The sequence below is a fragment of the Plecotus auritus genome, assembly GCF_963455305.1.
Source record: "Plecotus auritus genome assembly, chromosome: 7".
Classification (NCBI taxonomy): domain Eukaryota; kingdom Metazoa; phylum Chordata; class Mammalia; order Chiroptera; family Vespertilionidae; genus Plecotus; species Plecotus auritus.
The window spans coordinates 147,230,546-147,244,090 of record NC_137774.1 but is presented as its reverse complement, the minus strand read 5'-3'; the positions used below and the strand labels follow the sequence as shown (position 1 = coordinate 147,244,090).

At 34.9% G+C, this 13,545-nt stretch overlaps 1 protein-coding gene and 1 pseudogene across 4 annotated transcripts in view; both read right to left on the bottom strand.

Moving 5' to 3' along the window:
* PDE4D (phosphodiesterase 4D) overlaps window positions 1-13,545 on the bottom strand; it is a gene marked incomplete at its 5' end in the record, with an annotated part of 697,671 nt that overhangs the window by 70,720 nt on the left and 613,406 nt on the right. The gene's annotated exons all lie outside the window — the stretch shown is intronic.
* Window positions 1,891-3,184, bottom strand: LOC308255015 (beclin-2-like; annotated as a pseudogene). The gene has a single exon. The product of its transcript is annotated as a beclin-2-like (transcript).

The following is a 13,545-nucleotide window of genomic DNA, read 5'->3' as shown; positions in this document are numbered from 1 at the left end:
TCTCTAAGAGAGATTTACAAAAGGGGAATTACTAGGTCAAAGGGAATAGGATTTTTTGTCTCTTGATGTGTACTGCCAAATTGTTTTTTAGAAATATTAGACCAATTTCCACTTTCAGAAGTACTGTTTGAGAATAAAAATTCATGTGATATTCTCAACACACAATGAAATATTATAAATATGTAAAAAACTGCAAATATATTATTTATTTTGTTTTAATTTGTATGTCTTATTACAAGTAAAAGTGATCAATTTTTAAGTTTAAATTTTCTTTTTAGCAAAATTATATAGGGGCATACAGAATTTAATAGTACTATAAAGATTTCTTAAAAATCTCCCACACTATATACATATTCATATCTTCCATTCCCTAGAGGTAGCCACTTTCATATCTTTTGGCTGATTTATTTGCTATATTATTCTGTATCTCGAAATGACATACTTGCATTGCTACTTTCTAATATTTTAGTTTTAGGCATTGATTATTGCAGAAGATGACAGTTTAGCTCCTGATCCATTCACACCTACTATCTTCAGTCCTTCAAATATATGTTGTAATTTAGTTAGAGTTATTGTGTTTATATTAGTAGGACTAATGAAACACTATAAGCAGCTACACTATGTAATATATGTCAATTACTTCAAGATTTTGTATTTATTTATTTATTTATTATATTTTTATTGATTTCAGAGAGGAAGGGAAAGGGAGAGAGAGATAGAAACATCAATGATGAGAGAGAATCATTGATCAGCTTCTACCTGCATGCCCTACACTGGGGATCCAGCCCACAACCTGGGCATATGCCCTGATTGGGAATCGAACCGTGACCTCCTGGTTCATAGGTCAATGCTCAACCATTGAGCCATGATTGTTTTCCTTATAGTTGAAAATTCTTGTCTTGTGTTTCTTTCTTTGTTTATTTCCTTGGGTTTCTACATACTTGTAAAATTAATTCTATCTCAAACGTGGCCCCACCTGCAAAGATCTCCTTTATGTATGGGTTAAATACATTAAGAATTTTATCAAATTCATTTTCTTGAAGAAATATCTCCCTAGAGCCTCTTCTAATCTGGATTGGTTATTCCCTAGGTTTGTTGCACAGCTGTCACTTTGGGGTGTTTACTCTTTTATTCTGTTGAGCATATGTCCAGTAGCTTTCTGAGTAAGTATGTATCAGAGGCAAAATTTTTGAGGCTATGTATCTTTAAAAGTGTCTTTATTCTATGCTCACTCCTGATTAATAGTTTGGTTGATATATAATTCTTGGTTGAGAATCATTTTCCTTCAAAATTTAAAAGGCATTGCTCCATTGTTTTCAATGTGAATCTTAAGAAGTCTGATGCCCTTTTGATATTTTCATTGAAGACTATGTAGAAATTTATTTAGAGTTTCTCAGAGATGGAGGGGGAGGGGGTAGACTTTATACATCACAGCAAAAACTTAAAAATCTTAGAATATTCCCCCTCCCAAAGTTCTACTACTTACACCAGTGGCCAATTACTTTTATTTTCTCATTAAAAAACTGAAGATCTCCACCTTTCTCTTTACTACTCCTCTCCTCTCATCTCCACCTTCAGTTCTTTCCCTTTACAACCTTTCATCCCATCACCTTGCAATTAAATCTTTGCTGTCACTTTGAATTTGTTTGTCCAAGTGGTGAAGAAGGAAATAGAAGGCACAAGGGAGGCAAAGTTGTGCTGGGGAAGTCAGCAATGGCTTTGGTTTGCTCTGGACAATACTTTCATTCCTCTTAATATCTGTGTGGTTATTTATTATTAAAATTATAAACCTGTTATATTCTTCAGCTTTACAATTGATCTGATAAATTTTTCACAAGTAAAATATTTTAAAGTAAAAAAATATCCCTCTCCCACATAGAAAAAAAAAAGTTATTTTTGACAATACCTTAAGCAGACCCAAGCGAGACTCCACTTAAGATTTGTAAGCATGAGCTTGAGTGCCTTTGTCCACTGTTCCTCCGTGTTCAAGTGTGTTCTGATGGAATAGAATTCACACTGGCTCCAGGCTCTTCTATCAGGCCTTTCTCCACATGGATCCTTAGGGCATGCAGAGACCTGGTTTGCCTTTCTCTGTTTCTTCCTTGAACTTCACGCAGTCCAAGAAAGCCATCGTCGCCTGGTCAAACTTGTTAGACAAGAGAGCACTAGGCCCCCTGGTACAGAACATGGGTAGTTCAGTGGGGCCTTCTGTTAAAGACTTCAGATAGGAGTGGTTTCCGCAGGGGATGAGTCAATACCTCTGAAATTCCTGACCAACTATGTTAGACAGGGCCAGGAGCAGCAATGCTGTCTGTCCCCAGGCTGAGTTCATCTCATTCCAGCACATAGGGACAGTGGGGAGGCAGACCAATCTGAAGTCATTGATGACAGCCAAGGGGCCATCTTGGCGAATCTCAAACATTGAACTGAAGGCGTTAATTTTCTCTAGCCAAGCTAGCTGGGTTTGGGCATACCCCAGCCAGTTCTCTGTGCTTCTCAGTTCGTCATGCAGTTCCAATTGTTGCCATTGCAATTTACTGTAGTTCCTGTGGTACTGCCTTTCTTGCTGGTCCTGCATCTCAGTCTCTGCCTAGGCTGCCTCCAGAGCCACAGCTGCTCTTTCTCAGTTCTTCTTCACTTCCCTCAGCTTCTGAACCAGCCTTTCTTCCTCCAGCTCCACGTCCTTCAGTAACTCCTGCAGTGTTTCCCGCTCATCCTCACTTATTCTCCCTCTACTCTCCAAATAGCATTTGTAGTTCTGTCAGATTCTGAGGTAGTGAGTTGAGTGTCTAGCTGCTCCAAAAGACTGTCAGTACAGTCCTTACATAGGAGGTGGTCCAGATCTTCTTTACCAGAAAGGATGTCAAAAATCTCCCTATTGACCTTCTGGATGTTATTGAGAGTTCTCCCAGAGCCCAACTTCCCAAGCAGGGTGAAGTGAAGTGGCTGGAACTGTACCTGGACATCTTGCCACCGCCAGGGAGAATCCTGCTAGAGGCACCATCTTGTAGTTTTTCAACATCTATCTCCATCCTGGTGGTAGAGCCTCATCTGGGGTTCTCCTGGATCCCCCAGGGCTGAGGGGAGCTTTGAAGCTGCAGGTTCTTGACTAAGTGTCAAGGCCTGAGATCTCTGCGGACTGAGTCAGCTTCAGGGGCTGGGAAATGAAGCGGATGGAGGACATGGTGGAGGTCTTGACTTTCATCTTTGATGTAAGTTTTTCCCCAGTCTGATGACCTTTTGATTTTTGATCCTTTGTGTGTGTGTGTGTGTGTGTGTATAATTATTATATATTATTATTATATATATCAATTATTTCCTCCTACAGTTTTCTTTCCAGAATTTCTGTTATTTGGATGTTAGATTTTTTGAATTGGCCCTCTAATTTTCTCATTTACTTCTGTTTTCTATTTGTCCATCTTTTTTCTCTATTTCCCTGCTTATGTCCTCAAAAAAGTGGTCCATTTCAGCATGGCACCTCAGTCTTCAACTGTTTCTGCTGTCCCTTGGTCTACAGACTGTTTTATGCCCTTCAGAGAATAAATGTCAAGTGTCTTGCTGGGGTGAATGAGGGACAGTCACACCACTCTGCAGAACATAAAATAGGATCTGTAGGTCTAACAGCTTCTTAAAAAGTTTTCATATTTATCCTACTTTTTCAGGTACTGATTTTTTAGTCTTTGGGTTGTTTTGCACTAGTCATGGGATCACTTTTTTGGCTTTCCCCAATACTAGTATAGAATTCAACTTTAACTGTCCTCTAGGGCACTTGTCCATTTGTTTTCCAGCTTCCAGAATTCTATTGTTGGTATTCCTTTCCCATTTTCTTTGTCATTGTGTTTTATACTTTAAAACTTTTATTTTATGGTTTTCTGTAGAGATATTCCATGAATGTGCAAATAGCTCTATCATTAGCCAAAAGTTACAATTTTTTTTTAAAGTTCTAACTTGTCAGTTATTTATCTTCTTTTGTGAATTGTCTGAATGTATCTCTGACAATTTAACTATGACACCTTAGTGTTTTCCTTACTTACTTGAACGACCTTTTTCTTTGTTAGTGTATTTATCACTGACCTGCAATATCTATAGGATGATTGATTTCAAATCCTACTGCATTATCTGTGGTTCCTGTGTTTAGAATGTACCCAAGTCACAAAATGCTTAGATGGAGATGTATTGAAACATACTCTGAATAGTTTACCAATATACATATATTTAGAATCACAAAAAAGAACAATCTTCAATTAGTAGGCTTTGAACTTGTGACAGGCAGATATTGATCTTTATATTAATTTAATAAACTTCTATTGAACAATTGATATATGTGAAGCACCATCCCCCTGAGAGTACAAATTCCAAGGGTCTGAGTCCCTTATAGGATTTTCTGGAGAAAACAGATTCCTTAATAACCATAAAACAATGAGAACTGATCTATATCAGAGACACAATGGTGAGAACAACTCACTTGACCTGTGAGTTAGGAGGAATTGGGGAAGTCTTCAGAGTTCCTGAGCTACCATTTGAGGTGGATCTCGAATGATGAATGGTGGTTTTGATAGAATGCAAAGGTGACAAATGCATCCCAGGCTGAAAAAAGACAATGTGCAAAGTGTTGCAGATTTTTTTAGGGAATGATGAAAAATCTATGGGGGTTGCTGAAGGTATAGAATACAAAAAGTTGAAACTGGACAGGATTTTAGAGAGAGTCCAGCCTAATCCACTGAATTTTACAGATTTGAAATCAGTCCTAGAGAAGTTATAAGTTGTCAAGATTCCATTCTTAGCGAAAGAATCAGGACTAAGGCATGTCTGACTTCTTTTAGAGCATTTTTTATATCACACAGTTCCTTACTTCTCACTACAGATACAGACTACTTTCCTAAGAGCAATTATGAAAAAAGAACTGATCAGAAGATCTAGGGGACACAATTAGGATTCCATTCTAATCTATTCCTAGAGGTTCCTTTGATGTGCTTTATTAAGGATTCTGAGGTCTATAGATAAAGCACATTATCTTAATTATCTGTCTATCATGGGCATAGGTTGGGAGAAATGACATGGAATTATATCTATGAACAGGAACCACCTAATGGGGAAAATAAGATGGAAAAGAATACATCATACGTAATTTATGACTATTCTTATTTTGGCTTAGTTTAAATTATCAAATTTATTCTTTTGAAAAAGTCATTACATTTTGGATTAGATTATTTAAAACCTCTCCCTTTTCAACTTTCATTTCTTTTTCCATTTTAGTTTACTCTTTTAAATAGTGGGTATGTTTATTATTCAGTATTTGAGATTACACAAAACTATTCTTTAGTCACCTTGATGCCTTATGAATAGAGAGTCCATCAGTTTTTAACTTCCAAATTATTGGTATGCACAATTGTTGCAATAAAACTCACTCTGTCAAATCTTGTTTATTTTGTCAATCAAGTAAATAGATATTTATTAATATACTGCATTTTAAAAATTTATTTTGAGAGTACATATATTAAAGCTGGGGACAGTGAAACATGGTAGGGCTTAAGATAGAAGAAGCAACAGGAGAGAACTAAGTAGGGCTGCTTCAGCTCTCTAGAAAAGTCAGAGAAAGGGGGCATGGACATAGGTTCAGGGGTTTTGTGGCCCACTGTTCCCCTTGTTGAAAGTCCCTGGGGGTCCCCAGAGGTGTTTTTTTTTTTTTTTTTAAGTCTGTGCCTAAGAGAAGCGTGTGGGCGTGCTCCAAGGAGGGCACACTCCAAAGAGTGCACACCAATATACTGCATTTTTATGTGTGTGTTTGTTGTGTTAATTCTTACCCGAGGATTTTTTCTCCATTGATTTTTTTTAGAGAGTGGAAGGAAGGAAGGAAGAAAGAGAGAAAGAGAGGGAGGGAGGGAGGGAGAGGGAAGGAGGAGGGGAGGGGAAGGGAAGGGAGGGGAGGGGAGGGCTAAAGGAGGGAAGGGAAGAAAGAAAGGGAAGGGAAGGGAAGGGAAGGGGGAACCCTGATGTGAGAGAGACACATCAATTGGTTGCCTTCTGTAGGCCCCTGGACCAGGCCTGGACTGAACCTGCAACTCAGGTACTATGCCCTTGACTAGGAATCTAACTTGTGACCCTTCCGTGCCTGGGCCGATGCTCTAACCACTTAGCAAAACTGGCCAGGGTTACATTTCTGATAAATGAAATCAGATTTTCTTCAAACATTTGCTTGTTTGGAATCAGGTACATAAGTAGAAAAGACTTTCTATAATATGGCATGGTTTCAAAATCTATTATTACTTCCTACAAATATAGAGCATACAAAAGTTCCTCACCATTCTTCTAAGATTAACAACAGGGAGACAAGTGTTAATCTCTTAAAATACTATTTTAATTTTTCTAAATATTTTCACAACCTATTTATTTTTATCCATATTTTTAGGTTATAAATATCTGTTTGTATTGAAAATTTAAAAGACCAATACTATTTTTCTATGTGATTTATCCTAAAATGTCATTCTATACTAATGAGGTAATTTATTTCTTTTTTCACTTTTCTATTTTCTGATGCTGGAAGATCCTTCTAGAAAGCACTTTCAATAATTGTGCTTTACTTTGGAGCTCTTGAGCAATCACCTGAGAATTCTTGGAATAAACCAGAAGGAAGGCCAAAGAGACAACACTATAGCTCCCCTAAGTTAATCAATCGAATCCCCTGGTAAACCAAAATGGCCATTTTTACATCAGTAATTTATATTTTGTACAGTACATACTTTATACTGATGTTTATAAGTAGGAAAACAACACATTTCTCCAGCTGTAAGTGGAGCCTCTTGGCAAATAAAGAAAAACTTATTCCCATTAAGAAAACATTGGAGTTTAACTCTAGATGAAAAATATTTTAAAAATCAGATTTAAAAAGTCCCTGATTTGCACTCTGTGTAAGCTATTGCTTTGAGAATATTGCTACATAATTACAGAAAATACTAGTTAGACTGTTTTGAAGTCTCCAATGGCAGTAAGAAAAACAGAAAAAAAAATAAGCTAACTCCATCAACAATAAAAACATGGAAATTGAGGAGCTCCTGGTGACCATAAATATACACCTTTATGAGCCTGACAATTTATATTCAGTTCATGCAATTAGCAAGTTTGATAATATGATTATAACTCTCAAGTTGAAACAAATGCTCTTTGCTAAAAGCAACGAGTTGTTATTGAGCAGATGGTATTACTTTTTCTTGCCAATTTATGTTCACAGAGCTCAATCAATGCTTAGCCTTAAAAATGTCAAATAACTCAGATTTCAGGATAACACATACCAAGTAATCTGCTCGGCTTATCTCCACTGCGTCACTCCCCTCTTGAAAAGCTCAAACAAGATAGCATGATTGACACAAGTCAAAGCAAAAACCATATATTTCTTACTGCTGCACGGTCTTACCTATAATGTAGCATTTCAATATCTTATAAAAGACACCATCATTCAGAGCAATGTTTCCCAAAGTACTAATCTACAACATATATAACATGGAATACTTTTCATTCTTGCTGGAATTGCTACCAATATAAAAACATATGATTAAAAACTAAAGTTCATTCCAGTGTGGTGTTAAGAGCTAAAATTTTAAGTATGCAAAAACTTGGGTTCAAATTCTAGCTCTGCTACTTACACGCAATGTGACAACTGATCAAGTTACTTAATCTCTCTAGTCTCAAATTTCTTATTTGTAAAGTTTGATAGCTTTTATAGCGTTCTTCTGAATATTAAAAAAGCATTACCAGAAAAGCTCTTAGCAAACTGTCTGCATAGAGTAAATATTTAACAAAATGATGACTAATATTGAGTCAATTATTGGTGAACTGAAGTTTTAAATACATTAAGAGTTTGTCGCTAAGGTACAGTCAACGCAACCATGATTTTTAAAAATTCGTTTCTAGGGTTGGGGGAAAGTGAAGAGGATAAAGTGGGTCAAATATATGGTGATGAAGGGAGACTAGACTTCGGGTGGTGAGCACATAATGCAATATATAGATGATGTATTATAGAATTGTATACTTGAAACTTATATAATGTTATTAGCCAATATCACCCCAATAAATTAAATTCTTTTCTGTTGCTATGCTTTTCTAGGGAACCCCCCCCCCCCAATTTTCTCAAACTTGTTTTGCGTTATGCAAGGGCTTTGTAGGCATCTGAACCAGTTACACCATATTATATGTGCGTAAGACTGACAGCTGATTTTCAAGATTTGGCAAGAGTTCCCAACATTTTTCTTTTCTCAAATACACCTGAGGGCTACTATGCAGGTATGATCAGTCAGCTGTTCCAGACGACGGCCGCAGGGCTAGGACAGGCGACTCCAGGACAAGAGCCTGTCCTTCGCACCCATCAGGCAGCTGCCCCGCCCTTCCCTCCCCCAATTGAGAACCTTCTGGCTGTAGATCAGAGGAGTCGTTCTTTCTCCCCCAAAAACACAAAGGCAAAAACCGTATTAGTAGTGTGGGTTTTTACCCAAACTTTTTCTTAGGAGCCCCTGAATTCCTAAAAAAAAATCTCTATTTCACAGTGGAGTTGCTATTTCCTGAATGAACATATTTTTTTAAATGTTTTCTCTTTAAAAAGATATGTTTTTATTTCTTTCAGAGAGAAAAGGAGAGGGAGAGAGAGAGAGAAACATCAATGATGAGAGAGACTCATTGAGCGGCTGCCTCCTGCATGCCCCACACTGGGGGCTCAAACTCACAACCCAGGCATGTGCCCTGATTGGGAATCAAACCATGACCTCTAGGTTCATAGGCCAATCCTCAACCACTGAGCTACGCTGGCTGGGCCTGAATGAGCACCTGAGTTTTTTGTGAGGTGGGATGAGACACAGAGGATGAACATTCTGTCCTCCACAATCATCGGATTCCACCTCCTTTAAACTCTTCTTCTCTATGTCCATCTCCCTGCTTGTTGTCTTTCTTTACCTCTTTATAACTAATCCACTGATCTAAAAATCAATGGAATACATAAGCAAGCATGCACTTCCATGTTCACCTCACTAGTTTGTAATATGAAAAAGTCATAAATAGAAAAACAATAAAATATGAAATTTGAAATATATACTATGCTGCAGTTTAAGAATATTGGTATAGATTTATATGTGCTGAATAACATAATCTCTAAAACATATTATATACAAAAGTCAGTCACAGAATAACATGTATAGTATGTCACTTTAAATAAAAATTTTTCTGTAACTCTAATATATGAATATCCAGTTAAAATTCAGAAAGGATATACATCAAATTGTATCCATTGCTAAGTGGTTACTTGCAAGGAGAACAAATTTAAAGGAGCAGGAAGGAGTTTTCCATATTTTTAATGCTTTAATTATTTTATGACATGAAAGTAGTTATCTATTACCAATGTAATAAAACTATATATTAAAAAAATCTCATGGTAGATATCTTAGGAAATACAGAAAAAGTTAAGAAAATGAAGAAAAAGCACATATAATTCTACAACCCAATGCTCATTGCTATAAAAATTGATATTTTTTTCTAATACATTTCTATACACATATGCCTGCATTCAATTTTTAAAGCATAACTGGGTCTCATCTCATTGACCTGATACCCTAGAGTTTGAAATACAAAACAAAAAAAAACACAAAAAACAACAACAATTCATTCCTATAAAGAAGCAACACTAATAACTATTGGCTATAGTAGGCTGTGGCTTTTATCTGTATAGTTTCAAGCTCAGCTGAAAACATGCTACATAGAAAAGGGATGCTACAGTCATATGTACACACATGTTTTGCTTTTTCCAAGTCCCAGTTGGGTCAGGGAAGCATAAGACTGCCTAGGAGACTGCATTGGCTCAAGCTACTGACCTAATTCCTAGTGCTTGATTCTGGTGCATTTCCTGCATGACCTCAGAACGTGTCACTATAAATTCCATAAGACAGCAGTTGCACATTTGGAATGTGGATTCTGACACGTGGCTCAAATAAATATTGTGGAAATGCCACTGGAGCGCTGTGCGCCTCAGTTTCCTTATTTCTAAACTTGATCTCTACAGCCCTTCCAGGGTAAATAATCTGCAATCTACTAAAAACCACAAGAATTATGCTGAACTGACCACCATAATATGTCCTGCTCTCAGTCCTTAATTAATCTTCAAAGCCAAACTTCCTGCAAAATGACTTCACTTCTTTATTGTGTGGTATTTGTCTCCATTCTCTAGAATGCTCACCAGATGGTGACTGAGTGTATCTCTCCATCTCACAACATCTTCATATTATTTCTTGCCACTCACTACTTAAAGTTGTAAAACAAAACAAAATAAAAATACAGTGGAAGCAAGTACTTAGCTGAAAAAATGTAGTTTTTTCCTTAGGAAAAGGGATGCAGGGCAAAACAGGGGCCCCAAACAGCTACCCTGTGAGAGCAATTATACAGATGCTCCTTGGTTTTGATCTTCTTTGAAGTTAATTGAAAACAAACTTGAATATGTTCCAATCTTGACAGGCATGAAAGTCAGATTCACAAATAGGAAACGTGAAGCTTTCCCAATCTTCTGTGTAATCTTATACTATATACATGAAGGTCACTGTAATTCAAGATCTTTACTATTAATATGAAGGAGGTAGTACATAAATACACAATCTTATTTCAAATATAATTCTTTAGGTAAAATCTTAAAAATAAAATCATGGTTTGATACTATTGACCATTGTGAGGAGAAGAATAACAAAATTCTTCATCAACATTCCAAGAAGTTTGTGTGTTCTACATTTCTAATAAAAGAGGAATAGATTGACTTTAAGTAAACATTAATATTCAAATTATTGGTTGTTTTTATTAGAAATTTATTGACTATAGAACAATGAGGAAAAAGCATAAAGTTTGACTATATCCAAGAATTTATGCTTTGAAATGATGCCAAGTCATCCATAGGATGAAAACTCATTTATTTGAAAAAATTTTTAAAATCATTTAAGCAATATCTTATAGAAAGTACAAAACTCTTAAGAGAAATGACAGGGTATAGATTACTGATGTTCTCCATTTCAGAAAAGAAAGTTGAATGCTGTCTTATCTCTAGGGGTAAGAACTTCCTGCTGTTCAGTTTTGCTTTTTATAAGCATACATGATAAGCAGCAGAAAAATTGGTCTGTTTTGAGCAGTTTTGTATAAATTTTACTCAATATCAAAATGGATTTTAAATTGTATTGCTATCAAATATTCTGAATCTTATGGGCAAGAAGAAATCTGATAAGGAAAGTGGATTTGCTATCTAACAGATCTCTTAAGTTCAAACCTCCTATATGTATTTCTTTTCCCTTTGTCCATACAGTCATACAGTTATCACTGGATGGTGAATTATTAAACAGTTTTCTATATATTTTCTTCAAAATCTTATTTATTCTATAATGGCATCCTATAGTATACAACTGATTCCACAATTTTTCCCCAATCACTCGACAATATCTGTACTGTAACCCATCATGCTTATTAAAGAGTTGATAGTAAAATAGGACTCCTAGTACAATAAGAATAGAACTATGGTTCCTTATCATGCCAGTGAATAGCTTTCATTCAACATCTATAATTAACAGCCAAGAAAATAAGAAACAAAACAAAGTTGCCCACTGTCTCCATAGTTAATGCAGCTCAGGAAATTCTAACCTAAGCAACTGAATAAGAAAACCAAATAGGAAATATAAATAAAAGGAGAGAGCAAAATTATATTTTCAGATGAAAATTCTATAACTAAAAATTCACAAAATGTATAAGAAAGATAGAGCATTATAAAATACAAATACCATATAGACATTTTATATACCAGCAATAACTAATTAGAAAATGGAGAAAGTTTCCTATTTACATTAATCATAAAACTTAAAATACCTAGAAATAAATGTAAAAATATGAATATGTAAAAGTCTTGTACAAATAATACTGTGTAACTTCACTGAAGGATATTTTTTAAAAACTAGAAAAAATATAAATATATTTAATTTCCTGGATGGGAAAACAATATTTTAGAGATAAATTAATCTAAAACATTTTTTTCAATTATTTTTGCCCTACAATATGGAAATATTTTGAATTATGCAAGTTTAATTATGATATCTACATTCTTAGAACCCTGTGAAGATTCTAATTTCTAGGTCTACGACACTGTTACTATCATGGAACTCATTTTCATAAAACACCTGGGTTAGTTTCAGTACTTGTATCTTAGTACTTGCTGCGTCTTCTGTATATATTTTTCCTTGATATCTTCAAAATAGTTTTATTTTCATTATGAAGCATCTATAAGGGGTAAATTTTGTGAACTTGAACCTTTATATGCTTAAATAAATCTTTAGTTTGTTGATAGTTTAACTATCAATTTTGGGTTCTAAGTAATCTTCCTTAGAACTTTGAAACATTTCCTGGTCTGTCCCACATTACCTTTGAAAGATCCCTTTTTGTTTTCTAGAAGCTTTTAGGATCAATTTTTTTATCTTTGGAATTCTGAAATTTCATCAGCATGTGAACAGTATGTATTTTTTACCCCTGTTGGGCCGTGGGTGAACCTTTTCAATCGAGAACTTGAATCACTCTTCAGGTGAAGTAATTTATCTTTAAATTATTTTTCCTGTCCCTTCTCACTCCCCTACTGACATCACACTCTTCATGTCTCTTTACTTTTTAATTGTATTTTATATCCTTGTCTTTGTGCTCTACATTTCAGGAGATTTGCTTGACAAATTCAGTATTCACTAGTGTTCAGTATTTTCTCCAACCTTGCAATTTTTTTCCCCAGTATCCTGCTCCTATTTCACAGAAACCTAATCATAATTAATGTACTCTTGGCCTTACTCTCTCTGAAAATTTAATATTGTAAGAGTTTTTTCTAGACATTTTATCATCTGTTTTTTTCTGAAAATAAATACTAGTATTCTTCAGAAAAATACACTTGTTTTGCTCATCCATTAGTTTCTTTTTGTTTGTGCTATAGATTTCTTCAAATCACTGGTGATCCTTTTTTGATTGCGAATACTTAAATAATTTAAGAACTAAGAATTTTGTAGATTGTTTATAGGGGTTTCATAAAGTAGTTGTATAGTACTTGTAAACTACTTAAATAGAAACTTAATGCAATTTCAATCAAAATACTAATGGAATTTTTTGTGAGGACTTCACAGATTATAAAATTAAGTTTTATAATTTTAAATTAATATTTACAAATTAGCAAAACAAAGTAAGAATAACTGATAAAAATTTGAAAAATAAGATTAATTACGAGGGCACATGTTTTCTCAAATACTAAAATGTATTTTTTAAATCTATAATAATTATAACATGGTACTTTTGTATAGCAACAGGCTATAAAGATTGAAAACAGAACCAACCATCCTTAAATTTAGTAAAAGGTAGAACTGACATCTCAAGCCAATAAGGAAACTATGGATTACTCAGTAAATATTGTTCTGAAAATTTAGGAAATCTAGATAAAGAATAACAGAGCCCATAATTATTAAAATAAATTCCATATTTATTAAAGATTTAAACATGTAATATAAGTCTATTAAG